Source organism: Triturus cristatus, chromosome 10, assembly GCF_964204655.1.
Source record: "Triturus cristatus chromosome 10, aTriCri1.1, whole genome shotgun sequence".
NCBI lineage: Eukaryota > Metazoa > Chordata > Amphibia > Caudata > Salamandridae > Triturus > Triturus cristatus.
In genome coordinates, this window is record NC_140593.1 from 43,882,080 (window position 1) to 43,899,696 (window position 17,617).

Sequence of the window (17,617 nt, forward strand, 5' to 3'; positions counted from 1 at the left end):
TGGACTGGACACATCTCCAGAGTGGGTACACTGGGCAGGAGGTACAGGGGGCAGCAGGGGGCACCTGTACAGCAGAGGTACTGGGCACATCTATAGAGTGGGTACACTGGGCATGAGGTACAGGGGGCAGCAGGGGGCACCTGTACAGCAGAGGTACTGGGCACATCTCCAGAGTGGGTACGCTGGACACATCTCCAGAGTGAGTACACTGGACACATCTCCAGAGTGGGTACACTGGGCATGCTGTACAGGGGACAGCAGGGGGAACCTGTACAGCAGAGGTACTGGGCACATCTATAGAGTGGGTACACTGGGCATGAGGTACAGGGGGCAGCAGGGGGCACCTGTACAGCAGAGGTACTGGGCACATCTATAGAGTGGGTACACTGGGCATGACGTACAGGGGGCAGCAGGGGTCAGCTGTGCAGCAGATGGACTGGGCACATCTCCAGAGTGGGTACACTGGGCATGCCGTACAAGGGAAGTGGCAGGCATAAACCTTTTCTAGCACCAAGGATTCCAAAAGGCAGAGTGAGTCAGTGTGCCACTATTATCCTTCTAAGTGCATTGTTTTCTCTGTCCTCTCACAACAGGATGTGGTGTGTCAGGATGGCACGTGTGTGCGCTGGCACCCTGCGGGTGCTGAAGAGGGGTGCTGGCCTTCGAGCGCCATCCATACGGACTCATTGTATGACTGCAGAACTACCCAGCACTGCCCCGAAGCCTGTGCCCTGTGCCTGGCATCTGCACGACGATCACTTCGGTAAGACCCACATATGGGGTGGCTTTGATGCCATGGTCTCTGTGCTGTCTGTTTCTGCACATATGTAAGTCAGCTCCACGCGAGGGTGTGGGCAGCGCTGAGTCGATGCTTCAGTTTGTTTATAGCTGTGATGGCACTGGGGGGTACCTCCTGGGCAGTTCATCAATGCAAGAAGAGGAAATGAAAAGAAAAGATGAGATTTTACGCAAGGTTGAATGGTTGAATGGTTGAATGGTTCAGCAGGTATTGACGTTAAGAGACTGAGGCGCCTGTTGCAGCCCCGAAAAGAATCTTGAGAACAGACGAGGAGCTGAGGTGAGACACTTCGAGGGTCTGTGTTGTGTGACAAAAGCACTCGTCCTGGGGATGCCTTTTGCTGTGAACACTAATAGACAGTGCAGGGAGGCATTAAGCTAAAATGTAAAATTCAACTTTAGTTAGATTTGGGCATGTGCTTTATAAGATTACCTTCTCACAGACCAGCATTCACAAGAGCTGTCTTGCTAGAATCTTCAGTTCCAAGAAGTCTTAAGTTTGCGACGGGCTTGCAAATATTTTTGACCTGATACACAAAATAATTTGCAAAACTGCGAGTGGCTTGAAATGACGTTTTACAAGCGTTTCTACAAGTATGTCAGGAAAGCTGCTCTCCCGAAAAAGTAATGTAATATTTTAGATTAAAGGCATTTTCTGCATATGGAATGTGTGTGCAAAATTCAATCCTGTGTTGGGGAAATAACAGTCCCAATGTGCAACTACGCATTGTATTGCCCCCTCCCCCACCCCCCGCCCCCCACAGCCGTTTAAAGCTGTAATTGGAAGGGCAGACACACATACTGTTGCAGGATGGTTGGTCTCGGGGGAAATCTGGAGGGGGGGACTCTGGGACACAGTACCCTCTGTCAGTGTGTGAACCTTTTTTGTCTATTCCTGGTCCTGATGAATTGCAGTTAATATCAGCCTATGCAAGAAACATGTTGACCATTGACCATTATAGCGTAAACCAGACACCTTTACTGTAGGATTACGCACTTTTTTGTTTTTAATTAAGAGTGGGACCTCTTCTATTAAACTTAGTTATTTAGGATCTCCACTACTTATTTTAAACACACTTTTTTCAACACACACTTTACTTTAGGGCCCTCACCCGCACTACACCAACCGGCAGATTAAGGAATAAAGATCTCCATTAAAAGGCGCCACAAAGGTCGCCGATCGGGGATTGCAGCGCCGCCCCGATTCGGAGCAGACCTGATGATGAAACATGACATCCGGGCTATATGTTGACGAAGCATGACAGCTAGTCTGCTGGATGTGTGAGGGTCTTTTTCCTAAAGGAGGTAACTCCTCCTGACTTTACCGACTCATATTTCTCAAATATCATTATAAGCCTTTTTTTACATCACTCTTTGAGGAACAGCATACCTTTGTATTTCTAGACGGGGGTGAACTGACTATGTGTCACCTCTTTATTTTGCACGGGCACAAAAGTAAAGTGTTTTCCTCAAATGCACAGGGATGTGCCCCCCTTAACCTTCTATAAGTGGAGATAGCGCCCACCAACCGACGCCTTCACTCCCTCATTAGGGCATCCTTCGTCCATTGCCTGACACTGCGGAGGGCTGTAAAAAACCTGGGGGCATATCTACACGGCGGTGATAAAAAATTATCGTCACTTTTGTGGCTGTTTTCGGACAAAAAGCGGCGATAATTGTATCGCTATATCAGCATGGTCACGCTATCGCGTGAATCTTTGCCTTGGCGCCTGTTTTCTGAACGCCCAGATTTGCATCTCTAATGAGATGCAAAGTGGGCGTTCCTTCCTGAAATAACTGGAGAAATGTCGCTAACCAACATTTCTCCAATTATCAAGGGAATTGCTAACAAGCATAGCGATAAGAAACCATGGTCATCGCTACTTTCCTTACGCCTGTTTTTCAACTGACTTAGCCATGATATCCTATGGAAGGTGACAGGATACCTATTATTCTGCATTCCCCTGCTGAAGCTTGACTCAGCTGCAGAAGGGCAGAATCGTGTCTCTGGTCGGCAGTAGTCATGTTGTGCTGTCCGGGTCTGGAAGACTGGTACCAGGAGCACTGAGGGCCTCCCGGAGGAGCATTACAGTGCATGGAATCATACCTCTCACACCGTTTACAGTGTGGGGGTATGATTCCAACATGTTTGATACCAAACATGACAGGGTTAGTTACAGCCAGTTTAGAGATGGTCATCGCGTAATGATGCATGGCCACTCTATGTATTGTAATGGCTGATGAACTTACAACCTGGGAGAATGGACTCTGAAGGTTGCAGGGGTGTCCTGCTCATGCACGGGTACCCTCACACTAATAACTGAGCACCCTGCCTTTGAGACTGAAATGCCAATTAGAGGTGTGACTTGGAGGTTTTAAGTGCAGTGATGTTAGATATAGGGAAACATATATCTTTTGTGAGAGGTGCAAGCACCAATTCTCACATGCTGCAATGGCAGGCCTGTAGTTAGAGTTTGGAGGGTTCCTTATGGGTGGCATAATACATGCTTCAGCCCCGGGGAGTGGGGGCCCTGGTGTACCTAGGCCCTAGGTACCTTAGTACCGTATACTAGGGACTTAATAGGGTACACCAGCAGCTAATTAGAAATGTACCAAGGTAATCACCATAGCCAATTTAGGGAGGAAGCAGAGTGACTTTGATCTTGAGTAGCAGGATCCCAGTTAGACTATTCAGAGAACAGTAAGACTCTAGCAAAAAGTGGGGTTAACCATGAAAGCAGATCCTACTTTCCTACAGATGCCTATACATTCATAGATGTACAAATAACAACTGCTTCTTAATTCAGTGTCTGGTGCATGTTTATGTTTCAGAAATACATAGGTTGCCTTCATACTCATTTTTCACTCTTTATATTTTTCCATATGAAATGCTTTACAATCAGTACATAATCACAATAAAAGCCATTGTAAGATGCAGCTCAGTTGTTGGCTCTGAGTGCCTTGAGTTCTTGGTGAACCTACAAACTCTATGTAACCCCACGGGTCTAGCGGACGTAATGGTATATTGCTTTTGTAAATCATCAATCGTGGCAACAAGGAACACATTAAGATGTCGTCACACATGGCTGTTTTATTTCGACTCATTTTTAATATTGTTTTAATTCAACAGTTTCTTTGGGAAATCTTGAAGGATCTCGACAAATGACCCCTTAGTAAATTCAGAGTTGTGTCTACTTTTCAGAAACGTATAGGTTTCCAGGATCAACCATGGGTTCCATGCCTGTTTCCACCACAAACTAGAAGTAGGTAAAACCACAAAAAATAGGAAAAATTGGTTACCTCTTAGAAAAATGCCAAAACTGTGGTAAAATAAATGTTATTTTTTATTCAGCTCTGCTTGTTCCTGAAAGTTGGGACAATGGTGTTTTTGGCACAGCACACATTTCGTGATGTCATTTTCAGGAAAGCAAAAACAGATACTTTTTTGTGCAGCACTTTTTCCTATTCTCCCCTCCCTAAAAAAAACAAATGTAGATATATTTGGACTATTTGTCTGTCCCTTCCATGGGAATTCATAAATCTTGGGTACTCTTAGAATCCCAATTATGCTGGGAAAAATGGAAGCAAATATCACATGAATACCTTATGTGAAGAGAGGTTATGGAAGAGGAAGCATGTGGAAAAGCCTCAGCAGTTAAGGGGTTAAGATATAGCACCTGCATTATATGTGCAGCAGAGCTAACTGTATTGTAGAAGGGGCTGCACAAGCTACTGAGGCCCCTGATTTAGTACTAAACTTTCCCGGTTTCACAGAAAACCAGCGCTCATTGCCATTGCGCCCCATGGACGTGCTATGTAATATAACTCCTTGTCTTTAGTTGTGGGTTGCAAGCCTTTTCACTTGCACACCACTGGGTCGACTTTGTTTTGGCTTACTATGTGCAAATCATTATCTTCAGTCATAAGTGTGCTGCAAACATCCTCTACGTGTAAGTGATCAGTGTGAGGTAGCGTTTGGATAGAAGAGTGAGTAGGTACCCCCACTTAGGTTAAGCTGTGTGCATATGGCCCTGTGGTGGTAGTATATCCATAAAGTGGTTAATGTTGTTTTACTGTGGAGACTTTCAGGCACACATGGATATCATCAGTGTATGGGTGAATCCTGATCACTTGGTTAATGAGGAAAAGCTTGAGCATTGATATTAAAGACTCTGGGCAGATGAGGCATTCTCGTGGGTCACCACAGGTCACTAGTAGCTGTTGCAAGAGCGATACAGAGAGAAAAAGTGAAATATGGTGAGGGCACAACCCGTGCAAATTGAAAGGAGGTTGAAGAACCTTTTATGGTCAAATGTATCAAAGACTATTGATAAGTTGAGCCAGATGAGATCCTCATGACGAACTTTGTCTCTGAGGAGAATTGTTATCTCCTTGACTGCGCTGGTGCTGCATTGTGATGTAAAGACTTATTGGATGATAGCTGTGCTGGTGCTCCCTTGTGTTCGGACGCATGATTAGATGACAACTGCGCTGGCGATGTACTGTGGTCTGAACCCTGAAGCTACTAGCCTGATTAAGTATCAGCTGAGAAGTCTGATTGCATGACAGCTGTGCTGGTGCTCCCTTGGATTCGGGAGCCTGATTAGATGACAGTTGTGCTGGGACTGTATTGTGGGCTGAATCCTGAAGCTACGAGCCTGATTAAGTGACAACTGAGAAGCCAGAAGTCTGATTGGTTGACAGCTGCGCTGGTACTGACTTGTGTCCAGAAGCCTGATCAGATAACAGCTGTGCAGGTGCTGCATTGTGTTCTGAAGCCTGAATAGATGACAGCTGTGCTGGTGCTGCACTGTGTTCTGAAGCCTGACTAGATGACAGCTGTGCTGGTGCTGCCTTGTGTTTTGAAGCCTGAACAGATGATATCTGTGCTAGTGTTGCACTGTGTTCTAAAGCCTGAAGCCTGAATAGATATTAGCTGTGCTGGTTCTGCATTTTGGTCTGAAGCAAGATTAAGTGACAGCTGTGCTGATTCTGCATTGTGTCAGAAGCCTGATTGAATGACAGCTGTGCTGGTGCTGTATTGTGGTCTGAAATCTGATTAGATGACAGCTGTGCTGGTGCTGCATTGTGTTCTAAGCTCTGAAGCTTTATTGGATGACAGCTGTGCTGGTGCTGCATTGTGTGCTGAAGCCTGATTAGATGATCGCTGTGCTACATTGTGTCTGATGCCTGAATAGATGACAGCTGTGTTGGTGCTGCATTGTGTTCTGAAATCTGATTGGAGGACAGCTGTGCTGGTGCTGCATTGTGGTCTAAGCTCTGAAGCCTTATTGAATGACAGCTGAGCTGAGCTTGTGTTCTGAAGCCTGAAGCCTGATTAGATGATCGCTGTGCTGGTGCTGTATTGTGTTCTGAAGCCTGAAGCCTGATAGGATGATAGCTGTGCTGGTGCTGCATTGTGTTCTGAAACCTGAATAGATGACAGCTGTGCTGGTGCTGCATTGTGGTCTGAAGCCTGATTAGATGACAGATGTGCTGGTGTTACACTGTGTTCTGAAGCCTGATTAGATGACAGCTGTGCTGGTGCTGCATTATGGTATGGACTATGAAGCCCTATTGAATGTCAGCTGTGCTGGTGCTGCATTGTGGCGTAAACTCTGAAGCTGGAAGCCTGATTAAGTGAAAGATGTGCTGGAGCTGCATTGTGGGCTGAAGCCCAAAGTCTAATTAGATGACAGCTGTGCTGCATTGTGGTCTGTAATCTGAAGCCTGATTAGATGACTGTTGTGCTGGTGGTGTATTATATTCTGAACCCTGATTAGGTGAAAGCTGTGCTGGTGCTGCATTGCATTTTGAAGCCTGATTAGATGACAGCTGTGCTAGTGCTGCATTGTGGTATGATCTCTAAAGCCTGATTGGAAGACAGCTGTGCTGGTGGTGTATTATGTTCCGAAGCCTGATTAGATGACAGCTGTGCTGGATCTGCATTGCAGTCTGAAGCCTGCTTAGATGAAAGATGTGCTGGTGCTACCTTTTGTTCTGATGCTTGAAGCCTGAATGGATGACAACTTTGCTGGCACTTAATTGTGGTCTGAATCCTGAATATTTGTCAACTGTGCTGGTGCTGCATTGTGTTCTGAAGCCTGAAGCCTAAATAGATGACAGCTGTGCAGGGTAATGCATTGTGGTCTGAAACGTAATTAGATGACGACGGTTCTGGTACTGCATTTTGTTCTGAAGCCTGCTTAGATGACAGTTGTGCTTGTGCTGCATTATGGTCTGATGCCTATGGCATGGTTAGATGACAGCTGTGCTGGTGCGACCTTCTCTTCTGACGCCTGAAGCCTGACTAGATGACAGCTGTGCTGGAGCTGCATTGGGAACTGAAGCATGACTGGATTACAGCTGTGCTGGTGCTGCATTGTGGTATGCAGTCTGAATAGACGACAGCTGTGCTGGTGCTGCATTATGGTCTGAAGCATGATTGAGTGGCAGCTGTGCTGATGCTGTATTGTGGTTTGAAGCATGACTGGATGACAGCTGTGCCGGTGTTGCCATGTGGTATGAAGCCTGAATAGATGCCTGTAGTGCTGGTGCTGCATTGCATTTTAAAGTCTGAAACCAGATTAGATGAGAGTAGTGCTAGTGCTACAATTTGGTCTGAAGCCTGATTAGATAACAGCTGTGCTGGTGCTGCATTGTGTTCTGAACACTGAATCCTGATTGGATGACAGCTGTGCTGGTGCTGCATTGTGTTCTGAACACTGAATCCTGATTGGATGACATCTGTGCTAGTGCTGCATTGTGTTCTGAAGCCTGCAGCCTGATTAGATGACAGCTGTGCTGGCAGTGCATTGTTCCTTGAAGCCTGATTAGATGACAGGTATGCTGGTGCTGCATAGTGTTCTGAAGCCCAAAGAGATGAGAGCTATCGTGGTGCTGCATTGTGGTCTCAAGCCTGATTAGATGACAGCTGTGCTGGTGCTGCATTGTGCTCTGATGAATGATTAGATGACAGGTATACTGGTACTGCATTGTGTCCTGAATTGTGAATAGATGACAGCAGTGCTGGTGCTCCATTGTGGTCTAAGGCCTGAACCCTGAATAGATGACAGCTGTGCTGGTGAAGCATTGTGTTCTGAAGCCTGAATTGATGACAACTATGATGGTGCTGCACTGTGGTATAAAGTCCGAAGCCTGATTAAGTGACAGCTGTGTTAGAAATCTATTGTCATCTAAAGCCTGAATGGATGACAGCTGTGCTACTACTGCATTGTGGTTTGAATCCTGAATAGATGACAGTTGCGCTGGTGCTGCATTGAGTCCTGAAGCCTGATTAGATGACAGCTATGGTGGTGCTGTATTGTGTTCCGATGCCTGATTAGATGACAGCTGGGCTGTTTCTGTATTGTGGTCTGAAGCCTGAATCGATGACAGCTGTGCTGGTGCTGCTTTGTGGTCTCAATCATGAATAGAGGACAGTTGTGCTGGTGCTGCATTGTGGTCTGAAGCCTGATTAGAGTAAGGCTGTGCTTTTGCTGCATTGCGGTCTGATGTCTGATTGGATGACAGCTGTTCTTATGCCAAGTTGTGGTCTGAAGCCTGCAGTCTGATTTGATGACATCTGTGCTGGTACTGCATTGTGGCCTGAACTCTGAAGCTGGAAGCCTGATGGAGTAAAAGTTGTGCTGGTGCTACCTTCTGTTCTGACGCCTGAATCCTGACTAGAAGACAGCTGTGCAAGAGCTGCATTGCGATCTGAATCATGATTGAGTGGAAGCTGTGCTGGTGCTGTATTGTGGTCCGAAGAAAGACTGGATGACAGCTGTGCTGGTGCTGCATTTTATTATGAAATCTGAATAGATGACAGCTTTGCTGATACTGCATTGTGATCTGAAGCATGATCGAGTGGAAGCTGTGCTGGAGCTGTATTATGGTCTGAAGCATTACTGGATATCAGCTGTGCTAGTGCTGCATTGTGTTCTAAAGCCTGAATGGATGACAGCTGTGCTGGCACTGCATTTTGGATTTGAATCTTGAATAGATGTTGCTGTGCTGGTGCTGCATTGTGTTATGGAGCCTGATCAGATGACAGCTGTGCTGGTAGTGCATTGTGTCCTGAAGCCTGAAGCCTAAATAGATGACAGCTGTGCTGGTAATGCATTGTGGTCTGAAACATGATTAAATGACAGCAGTTCTGGTACTGCATTTTGTTCTGAAACCTGATTAGATGACAGCTGTGTTTATGCTGCATTATGGTCTGATGCCTATGGCCTGCAAAGATGACAGTTGTGCTGGTGCTACTGTCTCTTCTGACGCCTGAAGCCTGACTAGATGATAGATGTGCTGGAGCTGCATTGTGATCTGAAGCATGATTGAGGGACAGCTTTGCTGATGCTTTATTGTTCTCCGAGGTTTTAGGAGACAAGGGTACCCCGATATGTGAACCTGGGGTGATAATGAATAGTTAAGAACAATGGTTCAAGTATGGCCCAAAAGGGTCCAATAGAAAAGGGAGCAGGAGACAGGAGTAGTTTTAAAAAGACATCGCATTGACAACAATATAGTAGTTGAATTCAATAATTGATCTTTACAAGTTATAAGGAATTCATGTTGTGGGGTGGTTGACGGCGTTTCAAACCCAATTATTGGGGTTCATCTTCAGGACAGTGGTGAGCAAGTTAAACTGCCCGTAAAGTTCCTAGAGGCTCCAAAGTGGGAGGTAGGGGCTTCAAAGGTTAATGATTTGAAAACAAGCAGCTTGGCAGTACATAGATCCGCCTGGAGAATATAATTTTCTTTAGAGGGGCGACAGGGCAGTGAATGGGAGACGTCCTGCAGCTGCTGGGGCTGGCTGATGAATGTCAGCCAGCCCCAGCAGCTGCAGGACGTCTCTGACTGCTCGGCCTCAGGCTCCCATTCACTGCCCTGTCGCCCCTCTAAAGAAAGATGAACCCCAATAATTGGGTTTGAAACGCCGTCGACCACCCCACAACATGAATTCCTTATAACTTGTAGAGATCAATTATGGAATTCAAATACTATATTGTTGTCAATGTTTTTTTTTTTTAAACTACTATCACTATTTCACACCACGCTTTCTTATTAAGTGAGCATTCTAAAATTGACTTTGTTTAAATAAATACCTGTTATCTTTTGACCTACATGACCCTTTACGTACTTTGTCTCCTGCTCCCTACGGAATTGATTTCACTTCTCTTAAAAAACAAGTGACCCTGCTTGGGTCACCTTTTCTATTGGACCCTTTTGAAGTATTGTTCTCTGAAGCATTACTGGACAACAGCTTTGCTATTGCTGCATTGAGGTATAAAGTCTGAATAAATAACAGCTGTGCTGGTACTGCATCGTGTTCTGAATCCTGACTAGAAGACAGCTGTGCTAGTGCTGCATTTTGTTCTGAAGTCTGAAGCCTGATTAAGTGACAGCTGTGCTGGTGTTGCATTGTGGCGGGCTGAAGCCTGACATCTGATTTGATGACAGCTGTACTGATGCTGCTATGTGGTCTAAAATCTGTAGCCTGATTAGATGACAGCTATGCTGGTGCTGCCTTGCATTCTGAAGCCTGATTAGATGACAGATGTGATGGTGCTGTATTGTGGTATGTCTCAGAAGCCTGAGTTGATAACAGCAGTGCTGGTGCTTCATTACAGTCTGAAGCCTGCTTAGATGACAGCAGTGCTGGTGCTGCATTACAGTCTGAAGCCTGCTTAGATGACAGCAGTGCTGGTGCTGCTTTGCTTTCTGATGCCTGATTAGATGACTGCTGTGCTGGTGCTGCATTGAGGTATGAAATCTGAAGCCTGATTTGATGACAGCTGTGCTGGTGCTGCTTAACAGTCTGCAGCCTGATTAGATAACAGTAATGATGGTGCTGCATTATGCTCTACAGTCTATGGCCTACTTAGATGACAGCTGTGCTGGTGCTACCTTCTGTTCTGACACCTGAAGCCTGACTAGACCACAGCTGTGCTGTAACTCCATTGTGGTCTGAAGCATGATTGAGTGGCAGCTGTGCTGGTGCTGTATTGTAGTTTAAAGCATGACTGCATGACAGCTGTGCTGGTGCTGCATTGTGGAATGAAGTCTGATTAGATGACCGCTGTAGGAGAGTAGGATCTGCTTCACATGGGTACCCCCACATTTTGCTGGTGTTTCACTGTTTTTCGACCTTAGTCTGGATGTGGCCCTGCTAATCAGGACCCCAGCCTAGCTGCTTCCTCTCTAAAATGGTTTCCATGTACATTAGGTACATTTCTAATTGGATTCTGGAGTGCCTTATAAGCCCCTAGTATATGGTATACTATGTACCTAGGGCATAGGTACCTCAGAGGCCTACCAGGGGCTGAAGCATGTATTATGCCACCCCTGGGAAGCCCTCCAAAATGACACCACAGGTCTGCTACTGCAGCCTGGGCAAGGTGGTGCTGCTTACACCCCTTACTGTGGTATAGGCTACCTATATCACTACCATTGTACACACATATAAAACCTATAAGTCACTCCTATGGCAGGCCTTAACAATCCTGAAGGCAGAGTGCTTGGTTTTTATGTGAGAGGGTGCCCCTGCATGAGCAGAGCCCCTCTGCAGCATTCGGAGTACCTCCTCTGATGCTGTTTGTGGTGCAGCCTGACCATATACTCTTAAGTGCATTATAACCTTGCGGTAAATGCTAACTTGGACTGGTTGCATGGAAACATATCATGTTTGGTGTCAAACGCTTTGGAATACTATTCCCCCGCCAGTTCTGGCAGCGGGGGTAGCATTCCACCCTTCTAGAGGGAGAGGCATGTTCACACTGGTCTACCCGGTAGAGACTTTCTAAAGCCCTGGCATCACAAAATGGATGCCACTGCCACGGGTCTGGCCTCCTGCTGCTGACCAAAACTCTGGCAGGGGAGGCCTGAACAATAGGTTTCCTGTCCGAGGAGGTGTAACCACCTCCCCAGACAGGCAGATGTGTATTGGGGCTGGGCGGGAGCACTCTCTGGTGCTTTGAAGTCCTGCACTGGGGGCACACTTGGTGTCCCTGTGCATAGTCCTCTTCAAACCGGTTGTAGGGGCTACCTGCCCCTGCTCTGGCACGAAACTGGACAAAGGAAATGGGTGTAACCACCCCTCTTTCCAAACCCTCCCATAGGTGGGTCCCTAGAGTATGTCCAACCCCCAAACTTTGTATAAGTATGGGAACCCAGTCCTTGAGACTTCAGATTACCCTGGACGAAACTCTGCAACATATATCCTGGACCTTCGACTTTCTATTTCGACTAGAAGACGGAAAAAATCTCCCTTGGGGCAAGGAGTGACTCCCCTGCTTGGCAAGAAAAACAGAACAAGAAGTTCAAGCTAAGACTCACTCAACCTAATGCTTTAATAACTCCTAATAAGAAATGAAACATGAGAGGAGGGTTTTATAAATTTCCTTATTATTTGACGGAAATGATTTTAATTAATTTCACATTTCAAAATGATTTTGCGCTAAAACATTGCTTCATTGCGCTTAGATCTTATATACAACTCCCTATCTAACATAGCACATAATACAACAACATATTATTAATGATCCCCTAGGTGACTGAAACAGACATACAAACACTCATCAAACACTCATGGCCATTATACTCATGCATACACCAAAGAATAAACACAATATAAAGAACTGGGTCCTTGTGGCAACCTTTCTTCTCTAGTAAATTGATTACAACTCAATTTAAACATCAAGAAACATTCTGTTTTTTTCGTTGACACAATGAAGTTACTGATTTTTAGAAACACACAAGAAGAACAAAAATATCTAATAAACGTTGCGACACAAGGACCAAACTGGTCGACGCGTTTCGAACCACTATATTTTGGGTTCTCCTCAGGACCAACCAATTTCTGCAATAAACAATAAAAAATACGTTTTAGGTATAATACTGTGACTCAGAATTCCTCCAATGCACCACACAAGCCTCACATGACCCACCTTGGAATTGGAGATCTATCTGCCTGAAATGTATCCAAATCGTTTCAAAATGATGAGGAACCTAAACAAGAAACCATAGGCATTATCGTTTCCTACTTGACTATATCAGGCTATACATGCAGCACAGGACGAACAACAGACTTTTGGACAAAACAATGGTGCTAGCTCCACTTACCGGATCAGGGGAACGTGCCCTCTTTTCCGGCTAACAATGCTTATTTGATACTGGCTTTTCTACAATAAAGGAAAAGAGCTACGATTACTAACGTCGTTAACGATCAAAAGCCGAAACCAAACCTGCCTTGCGAAGTGGAAAACTTACTTAAGTGAGTTCGTAAGTTCATTTCAAATGGGGTGCCCGCGCCGGGATCTAAAAGTAAACAAAGCGGTATAGGCCGTCGCAAATTCTACTTAAAAATCCATACTTTGGTCCTCTAAGCTTCCGTGCCCCAAGTGTTCTTTCCTAATTCGCCTACGAGCTTACCGGGAGTTCACCTTTCGTCGCTCCATGTACGTGTCAATCCATTAGTGAGGTACACTTAGCATTATGGGAAATGATGACGATTTAAACCAACACAAACTACCAGAAGTCGGGGGATTGCTGGTAGATGTAGTTAAACTTGGCAGCCTTCAAGGTGTATTTAGAAAACGTGGCGCGGATTAGAAAAAGTGCTTGGAACGCTAAAGGGTATAGGCTCTTCAATCGAACAATAGTGAAAACGCGTGGTTGTCCACACAAAACGCCAGGTGGCTGCTGGGCAATGTGGTTCGAATTTCACTCTTTTAAGGGTATTTATGGTATGTGTTAGAGTATACGCAGAAACAATTTCTAGCGTATCAAACAGCGGAAGGCATTCCAAAAAGGGTCAGAGTAGCTGCAAACCAATCGGCACTAAAAACGAACTATTAGAAATGTACTCAGTTGACAGGAAATCTGTACATTGTTTGTTACATTGGAACAGCAGCACGAACAGGGAAAACAGTGGTAACAACTGGACGATGTTGTTCTCAAATTAGACAATTGGTCTGAATATCTCCGCCACTTCATTCAGGCCGTTAATCGCCGTGTTAAATTTCATAATGAGTAATGCCTCACGTTGGCTTAATTGACCTTCCAAATCGCCGATCAAAGTTGATCTTGTAGTTCTTTTGTTGGATCTTTCTTAATTTTGCGATAGCAGGTAACGTCTTCCAACTGGCGTAGTACTTCCTTCTTATATTTATTCACGTCCCATAGGACGACTGCCCCACCTTTGTCCGCCTGCTTCACCACTATTGATCTATAGTGGTGAAGCAGGCGGACAAAGGTTACCTGCTATCGCAAAATTAAGAAAGATCCAACAAAAGAACTACAAGATCAACTTTTCCATATTATCGAAGAAGGTTTTTCACAAGGTTTCGTAGGCCCCAAAGAACGTCTGTTTCTTAAGAACATGAATCCGAGGATACCGGTCTTTTATGCTTTGCCCAAACTGCACAAAAATGAACTTGATCCCCCAGGACGACCCATAGTATCTGGGTGTGAATCACTTATTGAGCCAGTGGTTCAATATATTGATTTTTTTCTGAAACCATTTATTAATCAAGTTCCGGCCCATTTGAAAGACACTACTGCCTTCCTTAATAGAATAGCATCCGTGCAGTTCAACAAAACTAAACAACTGATGGTTTCAATGGACGTGGTGTCACTCTACACCCAGATTCCTCAGGATCAAGCTTTGGAGGCTTTAGAGTGGTTTCTAGGTCAAAGAGAGCGACCAGTACAAGTTCCAACTGAATTTCTTCTGTCTCTGGCCAAGTTTGCACTATCCAAAAATTATTTTTCTTTTGATTCACAGTTCTTTTACCAAACAAGAGGCGTGGCGATGGGATGTCCTTTCGCCCCGGAGTTGGCTGTGCTATTTATGGGTTTATATGAAAACAATTTCATATACAACAACAACCCATTTGCTGCAAACATTTCCAACTATATGCGCTATATTGATGACATTTTCCTTATTTGGACTGGCACACAGGAAGCACTGGACGAGTTTGTTGGTTGGCTCAACGAAAGATCTATTGACATCAAATTTAGTAGTGTTTCGTCAAACGAATCAATTACATTTTTGGATGTTAATGTAGTGGCTTCTGATGGAGAGCTAGAAACCACACTTTTCAGAAAACAGACAGACCGGAATAAGGCACTACATTATACGAGCAACCACCCTCGCAGTCTGAGACAAAATCTACCTTATGGTCAGTTCTTGCGAATTCGCAGGAACTGCACAAAAAAAGAGGAATACTTCACGCATGCCAACAAATTAAGAGATCGCCTCCTTGAGAGGGGATACCCCAAGAAACTACTCAAACACTCTTTGAAGAGAGCTTGGTGGACACCAAGAGAGACATTGTTGGAGCAAAAAACTAGGAATAAGGGCAATAGACCGGTCTGTGTAACAACATTCTGCCCTAATAGCCACCAACTCCGGAAACTCATCCTAGGCAATTGGCATTTGATTAAGGACCTCCATGAAGAATTTTCTACCCCTCCAATGTTTGCGTACAAAAAGGAGAAAAGTGTAGCCAACTACATAGTCCGGGCTGCTCTACCAAAACAAGAACAGCGGACATTAAGGAGCATGCTGAATTTACCGCCAGTTGTTGGTCACCACAAATGTGGAACATGCATTAGTTGCGAGCAGACTATAGAGGGCGATGTCTTTTCTTTCAATACCACCCACTGGAAGCATAACACGTTTAGCAATTGTAAAACAAGGAATGTGGTCTATGCAATAACTTGTCCTTGCCCAAAGTTGTATATTGGGAAGACAACCCAGGAGGTCCGACAACGTATCATCCAGCATAAATCTAGGATTAGACGACGAGTGGAAAATGCCCCATTAGTCAACCACTGGGCCACAATGACACACAGTGAGGAGGATTTGAAATGGACAGTTTTGTCCAAGATTGAAAGAGACCCGCGTGGAGGCGATTTGGAAGGTCAATTAAGCCAACGTGAGGCATTACTCATTATGAAATTTAACACGGCGATTAACGGCCTGAATGAAGTGGCGGAGATATTCAGACCAATTGTCTAATTTGAGAACAACATCGTCCAGTTGTTACCACTGTTTTCCCTGTTCGTGCTGCTGTTCCAATGTAACAAACAATGTACAGATTTCCTGTCAACTGAGTACATTTCTAATAGTTCGTTTTTAGTGCCGATTGGTTTGCAGCTACTCTGACCCTTTTTGGAATGCCTTCCGCTGTTTGATACGCTAGAAATTGTTTCTGCGTATACTCTAACACATAATAAATACCCTTAAAAGAGTGAAATTCGAACCACATTGCCCAGCAGCCACCTGGCGTTTTGTGTGGACAACCACGCGTTTTCACTATTGTTCGATTGAAGAGCCTATACCCTTTAGCGTTCCAAGCACTTTTTCTAATCCGCGCCACGTTTTCTAAATACACCTTGAAGGCTGCCAAGTTTAACTACATCTACCAGCAATCCCCCGACTTCTGGTAGTTTGTGTTGGTTTAAATCGTCATCATTTCCCATAATGCTAAGTGTACCTCACTAATGGATTGACACGTACATGGAGCGACGAAAGGTGAACTCCCGGTAAGCTCGTAGGCGAATTAGGAAAGAACACTTGGGGCACGGAAGCTTAGAGGACCAAAGTATGGATTTTTAAGTAGAATTTGCGACGACTTATACCGCTTTGTTTACTTTTAGATCCCGGCGCGGGCACCCCATTTGAAATGAACTTACGAACTCACTTAAGTAAGTTTTCCACTTCGCAAGGCAGGTTTGGTTTCGGCTTTTGATCGTTAACGACGTTAGTAATCGTAGCTCTTTTCCTTTATTGTAGAAAAGCCAGTATCAAATAAGCATTGTTAGCCGGAAAAGAGGGCACGTTCCCCTGATCCGGTAAGTGGAGCTAGCACCATTGTTTTGTCCAAAAGTCTGTTGTTCGTCCTGTGCTGCATGTATAGCCTGATATAGTCAAGTAGGAAACGATAATGCCTATGGTTTCTTGTTTAGGTTCCTCATCATTTTGAAACGATTTGGATACATTTCAGGCAGATAGATCTCCAATTCCAAGGTGGGTCATGTGAGGCTTGTGTGGTGCATTGGAGGAATTCTGAGTCACAGTATTATACCTAAAACGTATTTTTTATTGTTTATTGCAGAAATTGGTTGGTCCTGAGGAGAACCCAAAATATAGTGGTTCGAAACGCGTCGACCAGTTTGGTCCTTGTGTCGCAACGTTTATTAGATATTTTTGTTCTTCTTGTGTGTTTCTAAAAATCAGTAACTTCATTGTGTCAACGAAAAAACAGAATGTTTCTTGATGTTTAAATTGAGTTGTAATCAATTTACTAGAGAAGAAAGGTTGCCACAAGGACCCAGTTCTTTATATTGTGTTTATTCTTTGGTGTATGCATGAGTATAATGGCCATGAGTGTTTGATGAGTGTTTGTATGTCTGTTTCAGTCACCTAGGGGATCATTAATAATATGTTGTTGTATTATGTGCTATGTTAGATAGGGATTTGTATATAAGATCTAAGCGCAATGAAGCAATGTTTTAGCGCAAAATCATTTTGAAATGTGAAATTAATTAAAATCATTTCCGTCAAATAATAAGGAAATTTATAAAACCCTCCTCTCATGTTTCATTTCTTATTAGGAGTTATTAAAGCATTAGGTTGAGTGAGTCTTAGCTTGAACTTCTTGTTCTGTTTTTCTAGTATATTGGGCTCAGTTCAGCTGAGTTTTTGAGCCAAAACCCGGTTTTGTTTTTTCCCCTGCTTGGCAGGCACCAAAGAAGCAACTATCTGGTCTGCAATTCTGAATCTCCCGCCGGACGCCGAAGTCTCTGCATC

The 17,617-nt window shown here is 44.6% G+C and overlaps 1 pseudogene across 1 annotated transcript in view; it reads left to right on the forward strand.

Annotated features, from left to right (window-relative positions):
* Nucleotides 1-594: 594 nt before the first annotated feature.
* The window catches only part of LOC146788800 (trimethyllysine dioxygenase, mitochondrial-like), a 243,434-nt pseudogene continuing 226,411 nt past the window's right edge, over nt 595-17,617 (forward strand). Inside the window, exon 1 of the transcript XR_014969989.1 lies at nt 595-763. The product of XR_014969989.1 is annotated as a trimethyllysine dioxygenase, mitochondrial-like (transcript). The remainder of the gene's footprint in view (nt 764-17,617) is intronic.